Source organism: Zingiber officinale, chromosome 7A (genome assembly GCF_018446385.1).
Source record: "Zingiber officinale cultivar Zhangliang chromosome 7A, Zo_v1.1, whole genome shotgun sequence".
Classification (NCBI taxonomy): Eukaryota; Viridiplantae; Streptophyta; class Magnoliopsida; order Zingiberales; family Zingiberaceae; genus Zingiber; species Zingiber officinale.
This window is the reverse complement of record NC_055998.1, coordinates 35,839,501-35,847,622: the sequence shown is the minus strand read 5'-3', so window position 1 is coordinate 35,847,622 and position 8,122 is coordinate 35,839,501.

Here is an 8,122-nt window from a genome sequence, read left to right as displayed (position 1 = left end):
TAGGTACTCACTAGGGACAACTTCCCTAGATACCTTTCTAGTGACCTTGTTTGACTTCTTAGAAGCCTTGGTCACATTTTCTAAGTCAACCCTAGGGATTGCCTCCCTTGTGACCTTCTTTGTGACTTTCTTGGACTTCTTAGAAGTCTTAGTCACATTTGTTGCAAAAATACTCTTAGGGATAATCTCCCTAGTATTTTTGACTTGACCACTAGACTTAGGGTTTGTTCCATAACTATATGGAACCCTATGATAAGAAGGCACATCCCTTTTTATTTTAGGTTTATATCCCAAACCCCTGTGGACATTGGATGACCTTTGCGTTCCTAAACCTAGGTTTTGCTCATTTTTCCCTTTTAAGATATTTTCCATCCTCTTTAGGGTCTTTTCCATATTATCAAGTCTTGACCTTAAGACTTGATTTTCTTTCCACAAATCCCTAGATTTTGGTTTTTCATTTATTCCATGAGCATTTTTATTTCTAAGCTTATAACTATGGTCCTTAGTGTTATTGCCTAAACTTTTACCTACCTTCCTAACCCTAGGTGTGGTAGTCTTAGCATGGAGAGCCATATGTTTTTCTTTAATGCTATCATGCTTCTTATTTTTATGGTAAATAGCATTAAAATGATAAAAATTTGAATTAGCATGCTTTTTACCATTATGCAAGGGAATAGGCTCAATGAAAGTTACCTTTCTTTTTACCTTAGAGGCTCCCCCTTGAATTGAGCTTCCTCCTTGAGCCTTGACCATCTTCTTCCCCTTGGGGCATTGACTTCGGTAATGCCCCTTTTGATTGCAAGAGAAGCACACAATGTGCTCCTTGCTCTTCTTTGTTCCGGGAGCGGTCTCCTTGGGCTTCTCCTTGCCCTTTGTTGTCACTTGACCCTTCTTTTTGGCCAATTTCGGGCATTTACTTTTGTAATGCCCTTTTTCCCTACACTCAAAGCAAATGATATGATTTTTGTTATTTTCTATTGAAATTGTTATACCTTTGCTTGTAGGGGTGGCATTTTCTCCTTTTGATTTTGATGTAGATGCTTCCTCTTCGTTCGACATTGATGCTCCTCCAATTGAGTTAGCTTGACTTGCAGAGGTGGAAGCTTCTTCATCCTCTTCTTCTTTTGACCCGAATGTGGAGGCTTCTTCTTGCTCCTGATCCGGTGTCAATGAAAATTCCTCCCCCTCAATCCTAGAGGTGGAGGCTTCATCATCTTGTACATGGAACAAGGAGTATGCTCCCTCCTTGTTCCCTTCATTGCATTCCCTCGAAGAAGAAGCTTCTTCTTGGACTTCTTCTTCGGAAGTTGAGCATCTCTCAACTTCGGAGTCCTCCTCTTGGTCTTGCTTCAATGAGTCGCCCTCTTTGGATTCCTCTTGATTCGGTACAGTGGAGGGGATCTCATGGATTGATGCCAATTTGCTCCAAAGCTCCTTGGCATCCTTGAACTCTCCGATTTTGCATAGAATTGTGCTAGGTAATAAATTAATCAATAATTTGGTTACCTTGTCATTTGCTTCGCACCTTTGGACTTGCTCCGGGCTCCATTTGCTTCTCTTGAGCACTTTGCCCTTTGAATTTGTTGGAGCTTCGAAGCCTTCCATAAGAGCAAACCATTGCTCTATCTCCACCATCAAGAAGTTTTCGATCCTTGATCTCCAAAGATCGAAGCTTGTCATTGTGAATGGTGGAGGCACCCTTGTGTCAAATCCAAGTCCATCTTGGAATTGCATCTTGAAGTTGAGCTTCTTGAATTCTTTGACTTTGATAATTTGCTCCAACTTCTTCACCCTCTAGCTCTTCTTGTTATGTTTGCCTCTTCCGGCGATGATTCCGGTGAAGAGCGGCCTCGCTCTGATACCACTTGTTGGGACCGAAAAGTAGCTAGAGGGGGGGTGAATAGCTCGTCGCGTGCTCGTGTGCTTCGTTGCTTGTTTCTTCAAAGACGTGCAGCGAAAAATACAAAGAAACAAACTACAACGCTAACAAATGGATTTTACTTGGTATCCACCTCACAAGAGGTGAATAATCCAAGGATCCACACACTCGCACACCCTCCACTATGAAAACCCTCCTTTATGGTAACTACCAAAGGCGGAGAAGCCCTACAAGTTCACACTACAAGAAGAAAAGGAAAGGGAAACAACATACAACACAAGCTTACAATAAAACCCTAACCCTAGCTTTCTTCTTCAGCTGTAGATCCGCCTCTTGACTTGGAAAACCTCCAAGAACCCTCAAGAACTGGCGATCTAAACTTTGTGGAGAAGCTGTGGGAGCACTGTGATGATCGGAGATGAATCGGTGAAGTTCTGCCGAAGAATACGCACGCCAACGGCCTTTATCTGCGCCAACGGTCGGATCCTGATCGGTTGGATTGCTCCCAATCGATCGGGGAGGCTTTGGATCGATCCATGGATCGATCCAGAGCGCCTCTGTGCTTTAGAAATTCGCCTAGATCGATCGATTGATCGATCTAGGGCTTATCGCGACGTACAACACCTTCCCAATCGATTCACTGATCGATTAGGACCTCTGGATCGATCGGCCGATCGATCCAGAGCCATTCTGTGCGCTCGCGACTTCCTCCCAATCGATCCAGCGATCGATTGGGACGAAGGCTTCTCGCAGGAACATCCCAATCGATCGACTGATCGATTGGGCTCCAGCCAATCGATCGGATGATCGATTCGGCTTCTAGTTTTTGCCCAAAACCAAGTCCCAAGCCTCCCAAACAAACATCCGGTCAACCTTGACATGTTGGTTCATCATGCCTAGCATCCGGTCACCCTTGACCTGCTAGGACTCTCTCACCAAGTGTTCAGTCACTCCCTTTGACCCACTTGGACTTTTCTTCATCTTGCCAAGTATCCGGTCACTCCCTTGACCTACTTGGACTTTCACCAGATGTCTGGTCAATCTTGACCCATCTGGATTTCCCCGTGCCTGACTTCACTCACTAGGACTTCCAATCTGCCTAGCTTCACTCACTAGGACTTCTCTTCTACCTGGCTTCACTCACCAGGTCTTTCACCTAGCTTCACTCACTAGGATTTTCACCTGGCTTCACTCACCAGGATTTTCTTCTGCCTGGCTTCACTCACCAGGACTTTCACCTAGCTTTACTTACTAGGATTTTCCTCACTGCCTAGCTTCACTCACTAGGTCTTTGCTTCCGCCTAACATCCTAGTTAGGACTTCCCAGTCAAGTATCCGGTCATCCTTGACCTACTTGACTCTTCTTCAATCAACCTTGTATTGTCAAACATCGAAACCCAAACCAAGACTCAAGCTTGGTCAACCAGGTCAACCTTGACCTGAGGGATGTTGCACCAACATTTGTAGCACCTCCACACCAAGAAAATATTTCATCCTTCCCAAATCAATCATATCAAACTCAAGTTTCATAGAATTCTTGAACTTAACAAACATACTTTCATCATTGCCAATGAAAATTAAATCATCAACATAGAGGCTAACAATCAGAATTTTACCTTCACCACCCAATTTGATGAATAATGTATGTTCACAGTTGCATCTTTCAAATCCTTCTTTGATAAAATATGCTTCAATCCTACTGTACCATGCTTGAGGAGCTTGTTTAAGGACATACAATGCCTTTTTCAACTTGTACACCTTATACTCTTCACCTTTCTTCTCATAGCCCTGTGGTTGCTCAATAAATACTGCTTTATTTAGCTCTCCATGCAAAAAGGTGCTTTTGACATCAAGCTGGTATAAACTCGAGTTATTTCGAGCTGCTAGAGCAATTATCATACGAATTGTATCCCATCTAGCCACAGGTGCAAATACCTCAGTATAATCTATGCCATGTTGTTGAGCATACCTTTTTGCCACCAGCCGGGCTTTGCATTTGTCAACCTCGCCATTTACGTTGAATTTAGTTTTGTAAACCCATTTTACTCCGATCTTTTTCATTCCTTTGGGCAAGTCTGTCAACTCCCAAGTCCCATTTCTTTCGATTGCTTCTATCTCCAAATCCATTGCAGCTTTCCACTTGGAACTCTGAATAGCTTCTCTAAAAGTTGTTGGATCTGAGGTGGAGGTAAACAAAACTAAATTATTGTGCTCAACATCTTCTTCAGAGAATTCTTCCCCACTTACATAATCTTCCATCCAAAATGGTTTTCTTCTCTGCCTTCTTTCTGGAGGGTTCTCTTCAGGTGACTCACTTGAAGATAGACTGACCTCTCTTTCTTCTTCTTCAATTGCTACATTTTCATATTCTTCTTCACTTTAATCATGTGCACTTTCTGCATTAGTTTCTTCCTGCACAAGTATATCAAGTCCTGGTTCTTCATTATTTCGTCTCCATTCCCAACATTCATTTTCTTCAAAAATCACATCTCTACTTACAATTATTGTCTTGGATGCTGGATCATATAGTCTATATGCTTTAGATTCTTCACTCATCCCTAGCAACACGCACCGAAGACTCTTATCATCTAGTTTTTTTTCCTTTTACTGTTTGATATATGAACATGACCAATGCATCCAAAAACCCGGAAATATTCAACATTTGGTTTGACACCACTCCAAGCCTCTTCAGGTGTCATTTTTTTACCGCCAATGTAGGACTTCTATTGAGTATATGAACCATCCAATTTGCTGCTTCTGGCCAAAAAGTCTTTGGAACTTGATTTTCCGATAACATACTTCTAACCATATTCATGATTGTCCTATTTTTGCGTTCGGCTACTCCATTTTGTTGGGGAGTGTAGGCTGCTGTGAGTTGTCTGTTGATACCATTAGTTTTGAGAAAAGAATTGAATTCATGAGAGGTAAACTCTCCACCTCTATCTGTGCGCAAACAACGAATAAAACTCCTGTCTCTTTATCAACAAGGGATTTATAATTCTTGAATATAGTAAAGCTTCAGGTTTTTCAGCAAGAAAATATATCCACGCTTTACGACTAAAATCATCAATAAAACTTATATAATACCTTTTCTTGCCATTGGAAGTAGGATTGATGGGTCCAAGATGTCAGCATGTACCAACTATAATCTTTGTGATGCTCTCCATAAACTCTTCTTTGGAATTGCATTCCTATGTTGCTTTCCTATCATGCAATTAGTGCAAATTTTGGATGATTCCTTTAGTTGTGGCAACCCTCTCACCATTTGCTTGTATTGCAACGTTCTCAAACCCTTGAAACTTAGATGCCCATATCTGTAGCGCCAAAGGTGAGTATGGTCTTCAAGAGTTGTTTGGAAATAAATGGATAATTTCGGTAGAATTTTTGCAGGTAGTATAAACATCCTATTTGCAGACATTGCTGTTTGTATAATAAGCCCTTTCTCTGGATGATAGATTTTACATACTCCATGTTGTATCAAAATAGATACACCCTTTTCTTGCAGTTGTCCAATACTTAACAGGTTATTTTTCAACTCAGGTATGTAGAAAACGTCGGTAATTACCTGAGTAGCTCCAACAATTTGCAGCCTGATGTTACCCTTTCCCATTACAGTCTGTGGAATTATTCCCGAGCTTCACAGAAGTCCGAAATTCTTCATCAAGATCCGAGAACCACTCCTTGTGCACATATGATTAGAACACCCCGAGTCAAGGAACCAAACATCTTCTCGCATTGCTTGATCAAGCTTGACATATGACATCAACAATAATTCTTCTTTCTCTTCTAGCTCTGCATAATTCGCTTCTTTCTCCCATTTAGGGCACTCATACTGGAAATGCCCTAATTGATGACATTTATAACACTCAATCATTGCTTTATTGAATGCTTGCCTACCTCTCCCTCTGCCTCTGCCTCTTCCTCTACCTCTCCCTCTCCCTGCATCTTCACCAATCTTATCGTAGGTCACCTTTAATGCTTGCTCATCGCTTCCATGTATGTTCATCCTCTGCTCATGGACCAATAAGCTGCTTTGCAACTCATCAAGATTTAAGATGTCTAAGTTATTAGACTCTTCAATGGAACAAACAACATAATCGAACCTGGAGGTCATTGATCATAAGATCTTTTCAATAATCACCACTTGCTGCATGTTTTCACCATGAATCTTCATCTTGTTTGCTATAGTAAGAGTTCGAGCGAAGTATGCATCAACACTCTCACCTTCTTGCATATGCAGATTCTCAACCTCCTTCCTAAGGGCTTGGAGTTGTGCCCTTTTGACTCTTGTGGAACCTTGATACTTCTGCTTCATAGAGTCCCAAATGTGTTTGGCAATGTCTTTGTTGAGAATTGTTTCCATAATAGTTCGATCAATGGCTTGAAATAAATAATTCTTGACCTTCAAATCTTTTAGCTTTTGGTCTGCAAATAATTTCCCTTGTGCTTCAGTAAGCTCCACTCCTTCTACTGCGACAGGATTCTAGTTTCCACCAAACTCCAATATTCTTTTGAGCGTAGGAAATTTTTCATAAGCATAGACTAATGATCATAATATCCATCAAACTTAGGAATTGCAGGTTGAACAAAATTATCAGTCATCCTTTAAGAAACTTTGCGCTGGTCAATTTCGAGGTTGCCATAGATGCTGTTGTCTCCTTGAGACTGTTGAGTTCGACGCTTCCTTTAGTGAACTCTCCTTTGCTCAAACTCCAGGCATCAACACCACTCGAACTCGAATCAAGACCAGCGAACCCAAAGATATACTTTCTCTGCTCATGAGAAAGAAAGGAACTTCGAAGGAAGAGGTGAAAAAAAAAAGAAATAGCAACTTGGCTCTGATACCAGATGTTAGGGATAAAAAAACTCTTTTATTCAACTACTGAAATCAATAGGTCATTGACTTTATATAGCCTTACAATGAGATAACATTTTAGAAAGCAATCCACGTAGGGTAAAGATCAAATTAGATCCTAATTAATAGGCTTTATTGTAGTTGACAATTTCAACTCTTATCCTAACAAGGTAAAAGTTGATTGAATCCTTAACAATGAAAAAATCCAAGTGAGTCATAGTTGATCAAACATTTGGTAGCCGAATGGCTAATAGAGAGTTGTCAAGTTGAGAAATTTAAATGAATCACAGTTAACCAAACACTTGTGTCAGAAGTCCAATACGGAATTAGCAAGTGGAGAAGTTTAAGTGGATCATGATTGATTGAATATTTGATAGTTGAAAGTTCAACATAAAGTTGACAAAAACGAAGTTCAAGTTGATTATGAAGGATTGATAGTGAAATCCTGATAGGTTAAGGTTGACCAAATATTAAGCATAAGATGAGAAATATAAGTAGATTAAGATTGACCAGATTCTAGGTGGATAAAATTCTAGTTGGTTGGAATTAATCAGATACTAGGCAAGGATGAGACCCTAGTAAGTCAAGGTTAATTAACACTAATCGTACGAAGAAGTTCCAGAGAAATGAGGGTCCTTTGGTATAAATAAATTTCGTGTGAACATTATTTTTAGTATGATGAATAATATTTTCAACATGGCGAATAATATATTAGTCAATTGATGGAAAGTATTGGTCGAATGCTATAGTATTTTTGCTACAACAACAAATACTTGATGATCCGTAACAATTGACGGATTACACTATCATAACAAATATAATATTTAGAACTTAGCTGAAAAATTTATCCGATGTGCATTAGTCAATTAATAAATAGTAACAATCAACTGTTATCACTATTGCTACAAATAAAAGGTTTTTGGGTTGAGTGCGACACTTGATTGTTTAGGTATCAGTCAACTAATGAATAGTAAGAATCGATTGTCTATAGTTAAATCTGAATTAGTAAGAGTCATTCTATAAATGCAAGAGTCGAATTCAGTAGAGTAATCGATTGATGATGATGAACAATCGATTGATAGGCGGAATCAATCCCAACATAAAAGTTATAAAAGAAAGATTTTAAAGAGATTTTCAAAGCTGGTTCATGAGAGATTGGAGAAAAGTATTGTTGTATTTCCAAATCTTAAAAGACATTCTAAAGCAATTACAAACTGCTCAAAGCAAAATTCCATTCATATAAATTTGTGGGTTTTGTTTATTCAGTTTCATTTGTATCTTTGTTTTATTTTTTATATTTCTTGTATAACAACCAGTGTTGGAAAAAATTTCTCTACCTCTAAAAGGTATATAATAAAGAGAAAGCTAGTGATGATTTCGTTAGGACA